Source organism: Balaenoptera physalus (assembly GCF_965194825.1).
Source record: "Balaenoptera physalus genome assembly, chromosome: 21".
In the NCBI taxonomy this organism is placed as follows: Eukaryota; Metazoa; Chordata; class Mammalia; order Artiodactyla; family Balaenopteridae; genus Balaenoptera; species Balaenoptera physalus.
The window spans coordinates 26,139,701-26,161,555 of NC_138902.1; the positions used below are offsets into that span (position 1 = coordinate 26,139,701).

At 37.0% G+C, this 21,855-nt stretch overlaps 1 protein-coding gene across 4 annotated transcripts in view; it reads right to left on the reverse strand.

The window, feature by feature from the left end:
- MSR1 (macrophage scavenger receptor 1) overlaps positions 1-21,855 on the reverse strand; it is a 225,809-nt gene that overhangs the window by 68,216 nt on the left and 135,738 nt on the right. Inside the window, exon 1 of one of the 4 annotated variants that reach the window (XM_082444524.1) lies at positions 17,964-18,629. The exons of 1 other annotated variant lie outside the window; for it this stretch is intronic. The gene's annotated coding sequence lies outside the window, so the exon portion shown is untranslated. Of the gene's footprint in view, positions 1-3,192; positions 5,525-17,963; positions 18,630-21,855 lie in introns of those variants that run through there. 2 more of the 4 variants (XM_082444523.1, XM_082444522.1) reach the window with 2 other exon arrangements.

The following is a 21,855-nucleotide window of genomic DNA, read 5'->3' on the forward strand; positions in this document are numbered from 1 at the left end:
ATTGTAACAGGGTACATAATGTATGGCGGACTGATCTTTTCCTTTTTATAAGATATGTCTGCCTTCTATAACATTCTCATTATTATTTATCTTCTATTAATCTCATTATCTTCCACTAATTCTCATGATCTCTTTCGTACTATATAACCTTGAGGGAAGACTCCATGTTTAAGTGATTTGTTTTTCTTAATCCTTTTCCCTATATCCCTTATCTCTAGCTTCAAACACAAAACACAGGAGGAAAGGATTCTTACTAAGGAAAAGTAGTAATCCCATACTGCTCACTTCAGCTCTGTCTATAGTGATGTTAGCATTATCTATCGATCTCTTTTGAGCACCTAAAAAGTTACTTATTTCCCCAAGAGTATAATACAGGAAAGGGGTCTCAGGCATGGAATCGGAGCAAAGGAATGACCTTCATCTTCTACCCCTGTCAGAGTTTTACACTTTTAATCTCATTTATTTAATCACATTCAAGTTCCAGTAGGACACGTATAATAAAAAACACACAACATTACATGCATGAGCTAATTTTTAGATCGATTCTTTTGGGGGAAGGTGTTTAATTTATATTCCATGGATACTTCTTGGTGCTCCAAACAGGGAGGGATCCTACTTTCTACCAAAAGATGGTCAAAATGACCTTGCCTTGCCCATGGGCACCACAGAACACTACCCCCCCCCCCAGGAGATAACATGCCTGGTAGAGAGAATGCAGGAACAGTGCAAAGTGCTTGAGAGAAAGAAAGTAGCAGTGTCCCACGGCCATTCTCATTACTGCAAAGGCTAACAAGAGTAGTAACAGAGGTGTTGAAGCTGGCAGCACAAATGCTGGCCAGGCAGCTTTAGACAAGTGTAGGATCACAGACGAGGACCCAGGCTGGACCAGCATGAAGGCTATTCCTTACCCACACTAGTTCACCAAATTCTTCGTGAAGAGGAACTGGAGACTAACATCAGAACTCACTCTCTTTCCTTTATAACTGTTTCTATATACATCTTATTATAGACTATGGTCCTTTGAGGGTCTTGAAAAAACAAAAATCTAAAGTTTAAGAACCCCTAGGTATATTGCTAAATTTGGATAGCCCTGTCAATATTACATGATTAGAAAAGTCAGACTCTGGAAATAACAAGTGAAGCCACCAACTTTCTACCCCAATGAGGTCCATTTCTGCCAGAGTGGGCTATATTTCAAGGATGTCTCTGTAATATTGTTATGTATATATCTTTATTTCCACAATGCTAACCACTTCTCTATTTGATTACTTCCACATTCTTCAGTCAACCTAATCATTTAAAACAAAAAAATCTGTGTGTGTATAGAATATCATATAATGTATTATATTATATGATATTATCTATTAGGTCTTACTCTCTGTAAGATACCTTACCAGGGAACCAGGTAGAAAATGTTCAGGTCAAGCTAATGATTCATGGAAAGAACAGAGGGAGGGAATGGATTTTTACATCCATTGATTCATTTGAATTCACAGCAACTTTGTCAGGTCATTTTCCTGATTAAGAAACTGAGGCTTAGATATTAAGTAAACTTGTCAAGATCATAGAGCTATGAGTCATCAGGGCTGGTATTCAAATACAATTAAGTCTGATTTCAAAACTTGGCCAAACGCATTTTTCTCAGTCTGAGATCAGTGTGTGTATTATCAGGGGCCGTTAGCACAAACGTTATATTGAAAACAAACTACAAACATGGGCATATTCCAGATCATCAGAATAGCTGCTTTATCATCAGTTACTGCTATGGGATTCCATGACTTCGTTTTTGTTGCTTATGGACATATTTGTCTAGATTAAAGACTATATAACATTTTGCCCAATGTTCAAATAAAGTTTCATGGTTAAATAAAGAAATGGGTTGGAAGAATTGACTTGAGTCTCTCAGCGCTCATTGTGGTAGAAGAATGCAAGCTGAACTCAAAGGAAGATACATTCTATACTCATAAAGTGATACTTTTGAATGTCTAAAATTGCAACAGGTCATTAGTTACAAGGTACATGATACCATGTATTTACATGATAAATCTGCACAAAGATAATATTTTTTCCTATTCTGGACTCAAAGTAATAGATAGTAATTCTTACTATCTACTTACTGTTTTAATAATTAAAAGTTTTAATAATGTTGCATTGGACACATCTCTCCATGTGAATATAAAGCCTTTATACAACTATTAAAAGATACCTCATCAAAATTGGCATTGAAAAATTGCATCCTAGCAGAGCTTTTGATTGATGATCATAAGAAAAACTTTGATGTTATCAGTATCATTTTATATAACTTTATATGAACAGAAGTTTCCTTCCAAAGTATTATTGAAGTTAAAATACATAAATAGACTAAGTACAGAATCAGAACTAAGTGTATCTTCCTTCTGCTAAGCCTATGAAAAATGTTTTGGTTCACCCACAGGATCCTAAAGTGACACAGTTGATTAAAGTTTTAGCATTTTTGTAGGGTTTTTAAACTTAATTTACAAATGCATTATATTTGTAAAATATATTTGTAACCAAAAGTTGGTTAGAACTAGAGACCTATGGAATTTAGGTCTAAATTTATGTTTCTATGTTTTAACATATAATTATAAAATAATATAATCCACACTCAGTGAGGTAGAGGGACTAAAATACTTACTTTCCTTGGAGAAACGCACTTTACCATACTGTTTCAAAAACCATACGGTTTTTAAAAGAAAGTGCAGGGCTTCCCTGGTGGCGCAGTGGTTGAGAATCTGCCTGCCAATGCAGGGGACACGGGTTCGAGCTCTGGTCTGGGAAGATCCCACATGCCACGGAGCAACTGGGCCCGTGAGCCACAACTACTGAGCCTGCGCGTCTGGAGTCTGTGCCCCGCAACAAGAGAGGCCGCGATAGTGAGAGGCCCGCGCACCGCGATGAAGAGTGGTCCCCGCTCGCCGCAACTAGAGAAAGCCCTCGCACAGAAACGAAGACCCAGCACAGCCAAACATAAATAAATAAATAATGTGAAACCTTAAAAAAAAAAAAAAAAAGAAAGTGCAGATATCTAAAGAGCCTGTAAGTCCCTACAATAAGAAAAAAACCGGAACACACTGAAAACCAGTGACTCTTCCTGGAGCTGGCAGAGAATTGAGGTCTCAGGGCAAACTTTAGAGAGGTAAACACAAAAACTCACAGCTGAGTTCCGCTTACCTGGGGCAGAGCCGCTAGAATCCTAAACCAGAGAGAACACTTACGTTGTAATTTGGACGAATTGCTGGAGGCTGAGTGAGGGCCAGTGAGAGTGAGGGACTCCTGGGGACGCAGTCTCAGGGGGGAACCCCAAACTTCCTGGGCTTTATCCCCAGGAACCCCAGCAGGTTCTTACAGCGAAGAGCCAAGAAAACTCAAAAACTCAACTGGCGCCTCTGGCAGAGGGAGGGGAAAGTAACCATTTTGAAATGTCCCCCCTCCCCCGGAGCATTCTCCGTATTAAAGGCTTACTCTCCAGGGAAAGGCCTTCACCGGGCCTTATCTCACCTGGGCCTTATCTCACCTGGGCCGCTGACGGGCAGTTACCGTCCTCCAGCTTCCCTCCCGCCCTACTGAAGGGGGAGCGGGAGGAGCTAAGAAACCCTTGGGAAGGTCACGGTCGGGGACAGGGCCCAGTGAAAGACTGGGATTTAATCGGTTATAGAACACTTCCCCTCCCCATACCTTACCGCCTCTTGGGCTCCAGTAGGATAAGAGTGGATTACAGCTGAAAGACCTGCAAAGTTCTTTTTTTAAGGGAAGTTTGTAGGGAAACCCCCAAACTACAGAGGAGACAGAAACAGACACTGGAGGAAATTTTAGCCTCTGACAGCTCCAGCTCCAGCAAATATTAAACACAGCCCAACTCCTAGCGAAGTTACCATAAAACCTCACACTAACATGCTGTTTACCTCAGTTCCTATACCTGACCTGACATATCCACTCCAGTTTTCAACAAAAGACATGCTGCAAGTCAAGAAAGTGTGTGCCAGCCCTAAAAGTCACCGGTTCCTCGGATAGTTAGGGAAGTGGTGAGGGGTAAGGGGGGGTAGAGTATGTACAAAATACTAGTGACTAATTTCCCTCAAGCAACATTAAGAAATCACTCCTTCCTCGTGATTCATGTCTTATTAAAGAGACACAAAAATGCCAGTTAAGAAAAAAGTGATTGTGATATTTTTAAGTGATATTTTTAAAACATGAATGACCTGAATTTAGGGAAGTTTGGCTTCAGAGTGACAGACCCATGTAGTTTAAATAAGCTTAAATGTGGTAAAAGTGTCAATTTAAGTTTGAGCAAAATTCATTAAGCAAATTCTTCCTCTTTTTCTTTTTTTTTTTTTTTTGCCACACCACACGGCTGGTGGAATTTTACTAACCAGGGATGAAACCTGGACCCTCAGCAGTGAGAGCCTGGAGTCCTAACCACTGGACCACCAGGGAATTCCCTCCTTAAGTAAATTGTTATCCAGAAGTCTCCTGGAATCATTATGAGATGTCAGCCTAGGGTCTCAAAAGAGAACAGAACTTTCTACCACAGCTAAGAGAATTGCAGCAAACTGAGTATCACTCACTTTATAGCAACTTCACATGCGCCATATTCTTTCCTACTCATAGCAAAAAATTCTTCATTTTAAAATGAGAGAACTTAAAGACTCTTCAAAAAATTTATCGAGGGACACCTGGCCGGTGACAGAGCATGAACTAGAATCTATATTCTGTGATGTTCTTTCCACTATGCCACTTGGATCCTTAGTTTCCATGAACGCACATAATTACTCATCTCTACGTCTCCATTTTCTCCCATATCTTCAGAAGCTAGGGCTGATGATTTCCAGGAGTGCTTCCAAAGCTCAGATCTTTTGCTGTTTGATCTGCCTCCATTAGCTTTCAGAGAATAAAGGGCTCTCTCTCTGATTTCCAAATCTCTTGAAAACACTACTCCTTAGCCGACTCGAACCAGGAATCATCTGGGGAAGGTGATTCTGAGCAATGTAGTTCCTGGCATCTCCCGTGGGGCACAGGAAAGACAGTAAAAGTGTAGTGAGGCAAAAAGCAATAGTGGATGTCTATGTAGTCTGACAACTCAGAAAAGGACACTTACCATCCAAAGAGGGAGTGGAAACTGAATTGCTGAAAAGGGGGAAAGACAGTCTTGGGTGCAGAACACAGTGCATCCAAATGCCTGAAAAAGACAGGAACATGAAGAGTGTCAAAGACCAGAGCAAGGCCAGTGTGGCCGGGGTAAAAATGGAAAAAGTGGCAAGCAAGGTTCCAGCTAAGGCTGAGCGTTGGGTAGGTGGCCATGAACTGAGGAGTTTTTCTTTATCTTAAGAGCAGTGGATGGACTTCCCTGGTGGTGCAGTGGTTAAGAATCTGCCTGCCAATGCAGGGAACATGGGTTCGAGCCCTGGTCTGGGAAGATCCCACATGCCGCAGAGCAACTAAGCCCATGCGCCACAACTACTGAGCCTGCGCTCTAGAGCCCACGAGCCACAAGTACTGAGTCCACGTGCCACAACTACTGAGACTGCGCTCTAGTGCCCACGAGCCACAACTACTAAGCCCACGTGCCACAACTACTGAGACTGCGCTCTAGTGCCCGCGAGCCACAACTACTAAGCCCACGTGCCACAACTACTGAAGCCCGCGTGCCCTAGAGCCCATGCTCCGCAACAAGAGAAACCAACGCAATGAGAAGCCCGCGCACCGCAACGAGGAGTAGCCCCCGCTCGCCGCAACTAGAGAAAGCCCGCACTCAGCAACAAAGACCCAATGCAGCCAAAAAAAATAAATGAAAAAAAAAACCAAACAGCAGTGGAAAGACATTAATGATTTTGAAGTGGGATGAATGAGACATATTTGGATTTTAAAAGTTGACTGAGTGCAACGTGGAGAACAAATTGGATGTGGGCAGTGTGGTTGAGTGCAAGTCGACTAGTTAGGAAATTACTGCAATGGTGTTGGGGAAAGTTGATGGCAGCTTGGACTTGGGTGGCGTCAGTGGTAAAGGGGAGAAGTGGAGAGAGATATTAAACGGCAAATTTAATGGGACTTGATAATGGATTTGATGGTGAGAGATGGTGGGCTTAAATTTTTCTCATTTACTACTCCAGATCCACTCTCCACCTTTCTCTACCTTTCTATTTTCCCCAAGAGGTTGACTTTTTGGACTGAAACACATAGCTCTCTTGATCTCTGGCTTCTGATGAGGTCTGGCAAATGGGCAGCCCAGCAGATTTGTGAAAGGAAGGAGAGTTGGTTCTTCATGTTAATTGTCTAGAAATGAAATAAATACTTATTATCTGGGGATGTTGGTGGTCTCTTAAGGGCTACTTGACCTATATAAGCAGAAAATGTCTGGGTCTGTTAGGCAGAAACCTAACTCTCATTACTGTGGAGATTTCATTATCATACCCATTTCCAGAACTGTGATAGCTAAAAAATCCACTACTTTTTAAGAATAACCCATGGCTGGTGATAGGACTTAGGGTTGGTAGAATAATGTCCTCCCCCAGAAAGCTATCCACATCCTAATTCCCAGAAGAATGTTATGTTACAAGGCAAAGGGGAATTAAGTTTGCACATGGATTTAAGGTTGCTAATCAGCTGACTTAGGGAAATTATTCTGGAATTATCTGAGTGGGTCCAAGGTGATAACCAGGATCCATAAAAGTAGAAGAGGGAGGCAGAAGAAGAGGGTCAGAGGAAAAAGTTTCCAGTTTTGATGATGGAGGAAAAAGGCCACAGGCTAAAGCCTGTGAGTGCCCTCTAGAGGCTGTAAAAGGCAAGAACATAGATGTTCCCTTAAAGTGTTGAGAAAGTATATGCAGCCCTGATGACAACTTAATTTTAGCCCAGTGAGATCTATTTTGGACATCGAACCTAGAGAACTGTAAGAAAATAAACTTGTATGCTTTTTAAGCCACTAAATTTGTTAATATGTTATTGCAGCAGTAGAAAACTAACCCAGGACTGTTTGTTTGTTTGAGCTGCCATAATAAAACACCACGTTAGATAGACAGGGTGGCTCAAACAATAGAAATTTATCTTTCACAGCTCTGGAGGCTGAGGTCCAAGATGAGGTTGTCAGCAGGTTTGGTTTCCCCTGAGGCCTCTCTCCTTGGCTTGCACACGGCTGCCCTTTTGCTTCTCCTTTACATGGCTGTCCCCTGATGCTCACGTTCCCCTGGTGTCTTTCATTCAAGTTTCTTCTTCTTATAAGGACACTAGTCATATTGGATTAAGGCCTCATTTTACCTTAATCACCATTTTCACGGCCCAATTTCCAAATACAGCCACATTCTCAGGAACTAGGGGTTAGGACTTCAATATATGAATTTGGGGAGAACACTATTCTGTTTATTAACAAAGACTATATCGTAAACCTCCCTGATGCCCTCTCCAGAGGTTACTAAGGCAATAAACCAAGGTGATTCACTGGTGTCTGTTAAATAGAGACTCAAAGCTCATGCCGTTCTTGGCCCAAGTCCATTTCACAGTGGATCCTAAGGGACTACAGACCCATCCTATGGTTATTTCTCCAGTCACAAATGTGTATTGAGAATAGATATATTTAACAATTGGACGAATGCACATTGGTTCCTTGATCTATGGAGCAAAAACTCTTATGGTGGAAAGGGTCAAATAGCAGCTAATGAAACTTCCCCCTCCCTATCAGGATAGTAATCCAAAAGCTTTCCTGCATCACTAGGAAAACTCTTGAGATCAGGGCACAATCAAATATTAATGTCGCAAAGCTGTGATTCTGGGGAAATGATATATGAGTGAAACTTTCAGAAGGGGCAAGAGTGTGAAAACACTCATTTCTGGTGTAAATGTCCACTAGAGGGCACCCACTGTGGAGACCAAATAATCTGACTGACAAAATGACTTCCTCTGGTGAAAGCCAGCCAGTTTTCCCCCCCGTTAGTACATGTACAAGTCATATTGCAAAAGAGATGAAAGTGACTCCTGAGCTGAACAACACGGGCTTCCTCTCAACAAGGATGATCTGGATATTGTGAATGAGTTTCCAATATTTCAACAGCAGAGGCAGATACTAAAACCTAATCTGGCCTCTTCCAGGGAAGAATGTTTAATCCTCACTGGAATAAACACTTGCTTAGGATGTGGATTTGCCTTTCCTGCTTTCAGTGTTTTCCCCAGCACCAGTTAACAGATACACTGAATCCCTTATTCAACACTGATGTATTCTACACAAGAGTTTTTCTGACCAAGGCACATATTTTATAAATGGTTCCAACTTCAAAGGCTTCAGGAATGCGTTCTGATTGGTTACATTTGACCATTCATTTCCCCCTAGAGGTGGGGTTTTATGAGAATGCCAGCTCTCTCACAAAAAAATTGGTTGGATTAGGATAAGAAATATGTCTCAGAAGAGGCATTGGTGGTGGAGGAATATCCTAGCATTAATTTTCTGTTCTCTTAAATTTCTTATTTATCATAGTGTTGTTTGACTTTTCACCTATTTGTCCTATTTTTCAAACAGAATAAGAACATGCATATTCTCAGTATATTTTTAATTAAAATGTTAATTAAAATACCTTACAATAATACTTTCTTTTTTTAATGTTGATTAACTTTTTATTTTATTTTGTTTTATTATTATTATTTTTTGGCTGTGCTGCACTATATATGGGATCTTAGTTTCCTGACCAGGGATCGAACCCATGCCCCTGCAGTGGAAGTGTGGAGTCCTAAGCTCTGGCCTGCCAGGGAATTCCCACAATAATACATTCTTTAGGACACATATTGTTACTTTTTTTTTTTTTTCTTTCGGTTTCACACCTAGTAGGCCCTTAATACTTTTTTTGAATGGACAAAAGTTGAAAGAAATATTACACAGGTTACCTCATATCCTTCCTTACAATGACCTTACATTCTAGACAGAATAACATTATCCCAGTTTAAAACTGAGAAAACAAAGGCTCAGAGAAGATAACTTCCTTAGCCAAAACCATCAGGATAGTAAATGACTGAGTTTGAATTAGAACCCAAATTGTTTGTTAACTGATCATCCTTTGCAACACTGTACTACCTGTGAATATGATAATGATGACTGAAATGGGTCCAAAAAGTTTGACTAAAGAGCATTAGAAACCCTTTTGGTTGCTAGTAAATCCCCCACTGTGAGTATATATCTTCTGGGGAGCCAGGGTCCACAAGGCTGCAAGGTCAAGAAGGTTTCTCTTCCTGCCCCTTGCTAACTGAAGGCCAGGCCAGTGACTCAATCCTGCCTGAATTCTGAGTGTTGAGAAAATAAGACAAAGATTTTAGAATAGGTAGGAAACAATTCACAGCAATGGTGGGAACGAGAGTCCAGAGAAAAGTTTCTTATCAAGGATCCCGTGCGGGTGGTGCTATGAGTAGCATCCTTAACTGAAGGCGGCTTTGGGCCTGCGTGCTTAGCCCACTTTACTTCTCAAGCTGGGCTCTCCAATCTTCCCACTAATTGGACCACAGGGACCAGAGAGTCTTTAAGTCCTTTTTTTTGCTGCTTACATTAGCCAGAGTTCTTACTACTACAATGACGATGATAACCAAATAGAAGCCGATGGAGAGAAACCAGATGGTCTCAAGAATACGGATTATTCTTCTCTGGCTAATCACCATTGTCTAGGACTTTTTTCTTTTCCCCAATTCAGTTGTGAAGAGTTCAAAGTTTAATAGTTTACATGATTCCAATGGTAACTTTATAAATGGAATGCTCTCTCTACTGAATCATGGGCAGTATGAATAAATGAATTCTTACATAAAAATTGGTCATATTCTATTTCTCTTCATTAGATATGTAATATGGAGATAGGCTTTGTGATCTTTAGTAAAGACCCACTTAAAAATATGCACTCAATCCTTAGCTACTCAGAGGTAAACACCTTAATTTACCCATATCTAAGATGAAAAGAATAGTTAGAATGTTGTTAATTGGGCTCTGATGCCTGAACAGATCTGAGGGAGTCCTGCAGCTGTCTGCAGGACAGAACATCATCCAAAAAGCACCCAACTAAGGAGAACAATGAACATGATAATGAGGATGAAAGGAAATGGCAACTTTTTATCATCAACCAAAGTGAAGAAACCCCATAAAAGACAAAAAGCAACACCATCTTCCAAATAATAGTTCAAAGAAGAGGATGATTCAGAAAAATGAAGAAATGGAATTCATATAACCTGCTCAAGATTGCATTTTTCTCTGTAATATAAATGGCAATTGCAGTGCTTAATCTTCAGGCGCCTACTATTTAGATATGAATACAAATTATCTTAAGAAAATTCCTTTGCAAGGCAAAAGGTTTTTTAAATTTAAATGAGTCCTTTTCCATCTGTCATAATGCTTACAACAAGTTTACACAGACTTCACATTGCACTGATTTAACCAAAGGGAATAGTCTTCCCTGGTTGTTTTTACATCAGATGGAAGAGATTTTGTTCATTTGTTCATTTCATTTTGTTTTTACTGTGGGAGACACTGGCATATCAAATATTCCAGCCTGTCTCCAAAACCTATACCCAAAACACTGTATTTCTTACATTTCAAAATACCTACTAGCTGAGGCAGATTAAGGAGATTGTTAGAAAATTGGTTACTGAGATTATTATGTCTCAGAATAAACTCTTTGCATCCAAATCACTTGCTATATTCATACAACATAGGAAAAAACAAGCAAGATGAGGTCTTCAAAGATAGAGTATAAATCAGCTAGTAAAAAACTATTCAATAAAGAAACACTGTGTTATTTATTTAAGAAACCCATGATAGAATCCTCATTGTTCCTGAGAACATGAACTAAACATTTTTAATTTCTTACGATAATTTACTTATTATTATATACAAGAGTCTTATTTTAAGAGCATAGAAAGTAAAGTCTGGACACTAAGAATGGCTGCCAAGATTTTGAATCCTGCCTCTGGAACTTGCTGTGACATCAGGCATGTTATTTTATCTCAGTTTTTCATCAGTAAGCTGATTTTCAAAAAGATCTATTAGAATTGAATAAGTTCATAGTTGTAAAGCACGTATAACAGTGCTTGGCATCTGGTATGTCCTCTGTGAGTATATTGTTACATTGTATACAGTAAATTAAAAGGTTAAAATTGGAAAATGTAAAACCAACATTGAATCTTCTTCATTAATATTACAATACTTTTTCTTAAAACAGCAATCTCTTAGGAAACATTAACTGATTAGCAAAATTCTTTCATCTCTGATAACTCATTTTTAATATTGGCATGCCATTTTACCCAGTAAATTCACCTGAGGAGTACACTTCGATGTCAACAAGATGGGTTGTTATATTCTCTATATTCTTATTTACTTCTCTCCTGAATTATTTTTGTCCTTGATAATTCAGCAATTTAAATGAATCATTTAAACCTTAAAATGGTTGGAAAGATTCTTGTTATGTACACCATCATGGTTGATTTGCTCATGAATTCTAGCATTTTCACATCATAGGAAAAAAGTCACAGATTCTAGAGCCAAACTACCTGGCTTCAAATTCCAGATCTACTCTATTTAGCTACGTGATTTGGGGCAAGTTATTTAACCTCACTGTGCCACAGTCTTCCTCAACTCTAAAACAGGATGAAGGAGAACGTTATCTCATACATTTATGGTGAAAATTGAATAAGTTTATATAGCTGTGCTTTCACAGAGCAGATAATCATAAGTATTCATTGGTATTATTATAATACCAGTTATAATCCGTATTGTTATAATAGTTCTTGTGACATCGTTATATTTTTTGTGTCCATTTTGGGACCTGTGAAATATATACTTTCTGTAATTTTTCGTGGATGTCAATTTCTTTGACATTATCAATATTTCAAAAAAATGTTTACTGAGGATCTGTTATGAGTTAGCTGCTCTGACAGACATGCAGGTGGAATAAATATAACAATAAAACACTCATGGTGCTTGGGTTTAGAATCTAGAAGGGGCATGTGGAACGCATTGCTAGGACTCATCAACAGTGAGTTCTCCTTTCCTTCCTGGGTGTTTGGGAGATCAAACTTTGCAGCCTACTTGTGGGGCCATGTGACTATTATGGCTGAAAAAATACGAACAGAGTAACATGAGTCACTTTGGGGCTAAGGCAATGAAAAGTGCAAGTTCAAGCAGAAAGGCATAATAGAATCTTAATATCATAAAGATTATTCAATATCGAATTACACAATATAAAGAAAATGACATGATACCAAAAATAACATGCCATAACATGCATAAAACATAACATACTTAAATTAGTATTGAAAATACTATTTCTTAGTATGAGAATTTGTTTGTTAGATTAATAACTTTGTCTCTTTTCAAAGAAAATAAAACACCTTAATTTTAGAGAATTTCACAAAATGTAATTAAGAATAGTTTATAAAATTCCAAACAAAATGAATTTAATAGAACTCTCAGAAATGTTTTGACATCTTTAGAATGGAATCAGTTTCATGACATTCACAGATTCTGTGAAAAAGAATACCATTTTGTTCATGAACCACAAGAATTCAAATCATATTTTCTGTTATTTACTAAAACAAAAGGAAAATTGTTGAAATGTATGTGCATCTATTTTGAGTCATGGAATTTAATAAAATAATGTCATTTTAAAAATAGACTTGTTTTTCAAGACATTTGAATCAAATATTTATTAAAACCTGAGTTATCTTATCCTTATACTAAACTATGGCCTGTTTTTATAAATAAAGTTTTATTGGAATGCAGTCATGTCCATTTGTTTACATATTGTCTATGGCTGCTTTTGCTACAACTTCAGAATTAGGCATTTGTGACAGCGAGTACATATCCCACAAAGCCTAAATTATTTATTATTTGGCCCTTTATGAGAAAGTTTGCTAACCCCTGCTTATAAAGAATTTCTATTAATTTATTTATTTTTAAATATTTTGAATTTCACTCAGGAGTTCAGTCCACCAAAAGAGAGACCTAATGATCTTTAAAGTATTTAGGAGTTTTAAGCAGAAAGGTTTTTAATTCAGGGAATAAGGTATCTACAAAATTGTTGAAAGGTTTGAAGGGGCCAAATCTAGGCTGGGGCTCTTGGAATGTCTCCCAGACAATTTAGGGGTGAACTCTCAGGGTACCTACTACCTCTGAGGTATCCAAAGGAGGGATCTGGGCCCAAAGAAGAGGACCCAGGACTCTGCCTCTTCAACTGCTTCTCATCCAAAGAGCTGAATAATGAATACCATTCTCCAGAACTTTGCTGCAGGAAAGTTGTACAGTCCCATGTATTTGCTTGTCAGAAGCAAAGGGCAAAGACACCAGGAAGATGGGCTCTATCTCATTGTACTTTCTAATTTGCAAAAGAGTTATTCTAATTGGATAATTTTTACTCAGGCTCAATCTGCAAGGGAGTCTGGAAAATGTGAAATGTAGTTTTTTGTTTGTTTTTTTACTTTCAATATCTCCATCTAGAAGAAGGGTGCAATGGACAAACTTTCAGTGAGCCAATACTGAGAATCCACCTGATCATGTAATAAAAGCAACAATTATGCTTATTAAAATTATTTGATTAGAGGATAAATATTACAGGCTAAGTGAAATAAGTCAGACAGAGAGAGACAAATACTGTTTGTTATCACATATGTGGAATCTATGAAATACAGCAAACAAGTGAAGATAACAAAAAAGAAGCAGACTCACAGATAGAGAGAACAAACTAGCGGTTATCAGTGGGGAGAGGAAAGTGGGGAGGGGCAATGTAGGGGTAGGGTATTAAGAGATACAAACTATTAGGTATAAAATAAGCTATAAGGATATATTGTACAACATAGAGAATATAGCCAATATTTTATAATAACTATAAATGGGGTATAACCTTTAAAAATTGTGAATCACTATATTGTTTACCTGTAACATATAATATTGTACATCAACTATATTCAGTTTTTTAAAAAAAAGTTATAGGGCTTTTCAGGTTATCTATTTTCTCCACTGTGAAGCTTGTTAGTTTGTGTCATTTATGATATTTATTTATTCTTTCTAAGTTTTCAAATATATTGTCTTAAAGATATTCATATTATTTCCCACTTATTTTTTAAAGTCTTTAGGACCTTGACTACTAGATGTCATGATAGATATTGATAATTTGTGTTTTCCCTTTTTGGTTTTTTTTTTTTTTTGGTAAGGAAGATTGACGAAGTTACTAGGATTAAGTACTTTTCTTTAGGTATCCAGTGACTTTTTTAAAAAATTGAGGTATAATTGACATATAACAGTATATTAGTTTCAGGTATACAACATAGTGATTCAGTACTTCTATATATTTCAAAATTATCATCACAATAAGTCTAATTAACATGCATCTCCATACAGTTACAAATTTTTTTTTCTTGTAATGAGTACTTTTGAGATCTACTTTCTTAGCAACTTTCAAATATGCAATACAGTGTTGTTAATCATACTGTACATTACATCCCCGTGACATTTATTTTATAAGTGGGAGTTTGTATCTTTACCCTCTTCACGCATTTTTTTAATGTGTTTTCCATTTTTATACTGATTAGTCTGGTGAGAGGATTATTCTTTTATTCATCTTCTCAAAGAAAAAACTTTCAGTTTGACTGATTTTTCTCTACTGTTTTCAATTTCATTAATTTCTACTCTTTTCTTTCCTATTTTTCAGGTTAAGCTTGCCCTTCTTTTTTAATACAATGTTGACTGCTACAAATTTATCTCTAATGATGTGGTCTAGCCACATTCTACAAATTGTTGATTGTAGTATTTCCATTTTTATCCAGTTCCAAATATTTCCTAATTTTCCATTAATATTCTCTGACCCATGAGTTATACAACAGCATGCTGTTTAATTTCCAAGTATTGGGAATATTAGTGATATTCTTTTTTGTTTGTTTTTTATTCTATTGCTCTCAGAGAACATATTTTTATGGTTTCAATACTTATAAATTTATTGAGACTTCTTGTATGGTCTCAAGTATCATCTATCTAAGTACATAATCTGTGTGCATTTTAAAAGAATATGTATTCTGTTGTTTGGTGAATTATTCTATAAATGTCAACTAGGTCTAACTGTTGTTCAAATGTTCCTACCACTTTTCTATTTTTTTGAATTATTGAGAAAGTGATGTTCAAATCTCTATGTTTATAGATTTATCTATTTCTTCTTCCAGATATAAGAGATTTTGCTTCATGTATTTGGTATCTTTTTTTAGATTTTACATATTTATGTTTTTTATGTCCTGAATTGACCATATTATTATGAACAATCTCTCTTAAGCCTGTTACTATTTCTTAAAATTTACTTTTTTGATATTATTATATCCAGTGTCCATGTGCATGCGTGCATGTGTGTGAGTCTGTGTGTACTGACATGGAATATTGTTGTCTATCCTTTAACTTTTAACCTACTAGTGTCTTTGTATGGGCCATCTTCACTTTGAATGATTCTGATATGATTTCTAGTTATCATTGTTAAAGTAACCAGACTGGGACAAGATGAAGCCACTCATGCTAAGACCTACATTAGCAAACCAAAATTTAACTAAGTTTCTATGCTCAGCTCTCGCAGAAAAGGAGGTCTTATGTCAACCAATCAGCAATTGCCTGCTCAGCACAAGTTACCTAACCCAGCTCCAAGACTTCTCTTTGCTCCATGTAAGGAAAGTAATCCAGCTTTAACCAATTGGTAAATGTCCAGTAAACAAGGCAAAGATGCCCACTCTCACCACTTTTGGTTTTTTTTTGTTTGTTTTTTTAAATGTATTTATTTATTTATTTATTTATTTTTGGCTGCGTTGGGTCTTCGTTGCTGCGTGCGGGCTTTTCTCTAGTTGCGGTGAGCAGGGACTACTCTTCATTGCAGTGTGCAGGCTTCTCATCGCAGTGGCTTCTCTTGTTGCGGAGCACAGGCTCTAGGCTCATGGGCTTCAGTAGTTGTGGCACGCAGGCTCTAGAGTGCAGGTTCAGTAGTTGTGGCGCACAGGCTTAGTTGCTCTGTGGCATGTGGGATCTTCCCAGACCAGGGCTCGAACCCATGTCCCTTGCACTGGCAGGCGGATTCTCAACCACTGTGCCACCAGGGAAGCCCACCAATTTTGTTTAACATATTATTAGATGTCCTAGCTAGAGCAATTAGGCAAGAAAATAAAAAGGCATCTGAATTGAAAAGGAAGAAGTAAAACTACTACTGTTTGGGGGAGAATGGATACATGTATATGTATGCCTGAGTTGCTTTGCTGTGCACCTGAAACAATCACAACATTGTTAATTGGCTATACTCTAATACAAAATAAAAAGTTAAAAAAAAAAAAAACTACTGTTTGCAGATGACATGATATTATAAAGACTCCATCAAAAAATGATTAGAAATAATAAACAAATTCAGTAAAATTACAGGATATAGAATCAATACACAAAAAACTGTTGTATTTCTATACACTAATAGCAAACTATTAGAAAGGGAAATTAAGAAAACAATCCCATTTTAACTGCATGGAAAAGAATAAAATACCTTGGGATAACTTTAATCAGGGAGGTAAAAGACCCATACACTGAAAACTATAAGATGGTAATGAAAAAAATTAAAGATGAAATAAATAAATGGAAAGATATTGTATGCTTATGGATTAGAGGAATCAATATTGTTAAAAAGTCCATACTACCCAAAGCAATCTACAGATTCAATCCAATCCTTATAAAAATTGCAATGGCATTTTTCACAGAAATAGAACAATAATACTAAAGTTTATGTGGAGCTACAGAAGGGCCCACATAGCCAAAGCAGTCTTGAGAAAGGAGAACAAAGCCGGAGGCAACATGCATCCTGATATCAAACTATACTTCAAAATTATAGTAATCAAAACAGTATGGTATTGGCATTAAAAAGACACATAGATCAATGCCACAGATTAGAGAGCCCAGAAATAAACTCACACATATATGGTCAATTAATTTACCATAAAGGAGCTAAGAATATACAATGGGGAAAGGACAGTCTTTTTAATAAATGGTGTTGGAAAAACTGTACTACAGTTACAGCTACATACAAAAGAATGAAACCGGACTACTCTCTTAAACCATACACAAAAATTAACTCAAAATGGATTAAAGATTTAAACATGAGGCCTGAAACCATAAAACTTCTAGAAGATAACATAGGCAGTAATCTCCTAGACATAGGTCTTTGAGATGATTCTTTAAATCTGACCCCAAAAGCAAAAGTAATAAGAGCAAAAATAAATGAGTTGGGATTACAACAAAGCAAAAAACTTCTGCACAGCAAAGGAAACCATCAACAAAATTAAAAGGCAACCTACTGAATGGTGAAAATATTTTCAAATCATGTATTTGATAAGGGGCTAATAACCAAAAATATATGAAGAACTCATACAACTCAGCAGCAAAAGAACAATCTGATGAAAAAATGGGCAGGTGATTTGGATACACATTTTTCCAAAGAAGACGTACAGATGGTCAACAGGTACATGAAGAGATACTAATTGTTTGTAACCAGGGAAATTCAAAACAAAACCACAGTATGATATCACCTCACACCTGTTAGAATGGCTATTATCAAAAAGACAAGAAATAACAAGTGTTGGTGAGGATATGGAGAAAAGGGAACCCTTGAGCACCGTTAGTGGGAATGTAAATTGGTGGAGCCACTATGGAAAACAAAATGGAAGTTCTTTAAAAAATTAAAAATAGAACTTCCATATCATCCAGCAATTCCACTTCTGGGTTTTTATCCAAAGAAAACAAAAATAGTAAGTTTTAAAGATATATGCACCCCCACTTTAATTGCAGCATTATTTACAATTTTCAAGACATTGAAGCAACTTAAGTGTCCATTAATGTATGAATAAAGAATATGTGGTATATATATATATATATATATATATATATATATAGAATGGAATATTATATAGGCATAAAAAGAATGAAATCTTACCATTTATGACAACATGGCTGGACTTCAAAGTCATTATGCTGAGTGAAGTAAGTCAGACAAAGAAAGAAAAATACTGTGGTCTCTTACATACGGAATCTATTAAAAACAAAAAACAAGCATGTAGATACATAGAACAGATTGGTGGTTGCCAGAGGTGGGTGGTGGGTGGTGGTAGAAATGGGTGAAGGGGAGGGTAATAATAAAAAAAAATTTCATAAAGAAATAGTTCCAAAAATGTTAACAAGTATTATAGCTGACATTCAGAATTTTAAAAAAATAAATAAAACATAATGGAACTCTTGTGTCTTTTCTTATTAGCTAAATTTACTTATCACATTTTCAACTGGCACAGTCCTTTCACTGTCCCACACTACCATTCAAAGTGAGCACTGTCTATATTCCTAAGTGTGTCTTTTTATAAGACGGTGAAATGGTGTTTTATCCAATTGACAGTTTGCACATATTGTGAAAACATAACAGAATTAAGATATGATAATGATAGTCTACATAAAGAAAAATGTTATTTGTAGACAATTTCCTTCTAAAATATCAGACATAATGACAGAAAAAAACCCTCTAAACGCATTGCTCTGATTCATTGAACACTGCCAACAAGATGGTGCCATTTTATAAGTTGTGATCTGCAACAGTGTGATCAAGAAACTAAATACAAACATATCATTTTTAAAATCAAACAATTTATAATTAAATTAAACTGATATAGATTTAATGCCAGATTTAATCAAAGGCATGGTGAATATTCAAATGGAGCAGTTCTCAAAAATGATTTAATTGGAATTCTTTGACACAGTTAAGTTGATTTGCTGAGCCTGCTTTCACATTGTGAGTTCCCTTTATCTATAAGCAATATCAATATTGACAATTTCCCATGGTACCACTATAGCATTTGCTCTGCATTTTGCAGATGTGTGCACATAGGTTAAAAGTCAAGTGAGTTTTAATTCCCTAGCTTATGAGATTGTTTTGCCCCCAGCCTGCTTATATGTCATAGAATTGTAAAGCTCTTTTTAGCATTTCTGTAATCTGAGTCTCTGGTTCACTGTACATTCCTTATACTCCTATTAAAATTTGAAAATAAACTTGAATAGACTAGATCTGAGGTTTCTTTATTATAACTGGTTTAGTATTTCTGTTTTGAAATTTATTACAATTTCTAAACCTGTATGGTGCATTATGTTGTCTAAATTTAAAGAAAAACAAAGACATGTGGCACTATCTGATTTATTCAACATTCTAAACCCCAGTTTGGACATTTAAGTTAGTCTAGAAATCATTCTGGAAAATAATAAGGCACATTTTTAGAAAACTATGAGGTGGAAATAGGGCTTGCTCCCTTCCCATTTCTTCCTCCACCCTAATGTGCACATTGACAAAATCATACTAAGTTCATATTAAGTTCAAATAATATTCTATTAGGCTTCTCTTTACTAGAGAGGTATGCTCTTAAAAGTAATGCTTTATTGTACAATATTTGAAATTTCCATTAGATACCTCTTGTGCACCAGTGCACAGTCTGGGTCGCAATTTTTGTTCTGGCTGCTACTGAAGCATCCAGCTCACAGTGGGCTTTACCCACAAACTGGACACCCCTCCAGATTTGCCCAAAGCCCTTACCAGGTACCACTTGTTTCTATCCCAGAGTTTTGCTGATGATGTCACTCTGATACAAGGGTTACCTGGAACCTTGGAGGGTTCTTTAAAGAAGTAAGGTTAGCCTTGACCAACAGGGACAGAAACTGGTGGTGAAATGGTCTTCTTCCTTTCTTCAGGTAGACTACTCTGAGACACATTATTTAAGTCTCTTCAGGTCTGGGCTTGAGTCTCATAGACATAGCTATAATACTGGCCAACTTGATAAAATATCCTTGTACTGTTTTAACTCCTTCCTTTTTTCTCTTTCCAGGTCTCTTCCTAGGATCAGCCAAAACCTAAAACTAAAACAAACACTAATAAAAAACTACTTGCACATGAGAGTTTGTATCAGGTTTACCTTGGGCATGGGGAGTGGGGGAGGGCAGCTAAAATAAAGTAAATGGCATTAAGTTGCTCCCTGTATGTGCACATATTCTTCTGCCTGAGGTGAAGCTGAAACTAAAGAATGAATGAGAATGATCACAAGCTATTTATCAAGATGAAATCTTTCCTCACCAGACAACTCCTGCTGTATGCTCCTCTCCCACTGTTTCAAATCCTCCGTGCACTTATATCTGGCCTGTGTCAACTGGCTCTTCACTTGCTGAGCTAGGGAAGTCCTTTGTCTCAAGGTGAACAGTAGACTATCAGCTATACTGCCCATATCTTTTTAATCTTTCACCTTTCTTTACGAACAATCCAGAGGAAATGTTAATGACAAATGTTTGAATGAATGGATCAAAAAATAATTGTACTCAATCTTAGGTAGTCACTCAGGCAGCAAGGAGCTAAATTAATTTTTCTTCCTCCACTGAATGATAGTCCAGGTGGAAGGAAAATTTCTGAGAAGCAAAGAACACAGAGTGTCTTCTTCCCTCATTATCCCCCTTCTTTATTGAAGATTGTAAGATGAGCTTCAATAGGTTTTACTGTAATTGGCTATAACTGTTTGGGGTTAAGTGTCACTCTAGAAACATGACAGCAATACATTGTAACCAATTAGGAAACTGTATCTTAAAATATAAGTACAGACAAAATTGTCATATTAAATTTATGAACTCTTATATGGCAACTGCAAGGTATAAATAAGAAAGTTTCCACTTTGATGAAGAATGAGCATTACCACATCATGAATAAGAAGCAATACATGAAAAATTTTAAAGTTTTTAACTTTATGCAGAATTAGTCACCATACTAGAGTGTTTATGCATATTCACATATAGCTTTATATAAATATATATGTATATGTAGTGGGATGGATCTTTAATCTCAAAATAACTTAAACAGGGACTTCCCTGGTGGTGCAGTGGTTAAGACACACGCTCCCAATGCAGGGGGCCCAGGTTTGATCCCTGGTCAGGGAACTAGATCCCACATGCATGCCACAACCAAGAGTTCACATGTCACAACTAAGGAGTTGGTGAAACACAACTAAGTAGCCTGCAAGCCGCAACTAAGGAGCCCACCTGCCACAACTAAGGAGCTCATGTGCCGCAATTAAAGGAGCCAGCAAGCTGCAACTAAGGAGTACACGTGCTGCAACTACGGAGCCCACCTGCCGTAACTAAGGAGTCCAAGTGCCACAACTAAAGAAGCCAACTGGCCGCAACTAAGGAGCCCATGAGCTGCAACTAAGGAGCACGAGAACCACAACTAAGACCCAGCATAACCAAAATGAATAAATAAATAAAATAATAAATATTAAAAAAAATAACTTGAACAATGAGGCCAAGTCTACATAAAAATTTAGGATGGAAGTAAAACACTTGACCTCTTAGCTTATTTGTAGCTTATTATGGTTCAATATTCCTAAAACACCATAACTGCACTTTAATGTGACAATTTAAAAATTAAAATCAATAAAAAATGTATTTTGCACCCAGAGATTATCATACTAAGTGAAGTAAGTCAGAAAGACAAATACCATGTGATATCACTTATATGTGGAATGACACAAACGAACTTATCTATGAAACAGAAATACTCACAGACATAGAGAACAGACTTGTGGTTGCCAAGGTGGGGGTGGGGGAGGGTTGGTTTGGGAGTTTGGGGTCAGCAGATACAAACTATTACATAGAGAATGGATAAACAACAAGGTCCTACTGTACAGCACAGGGAACCATATTCAGTATTCTGTAATAAACCATAATGGAAAAGAATATGAAAAAACAATAAAAATTTTATGCTAAATCATACAAAATGTATAAGATATCTATATCTACACCAAGATTTTATT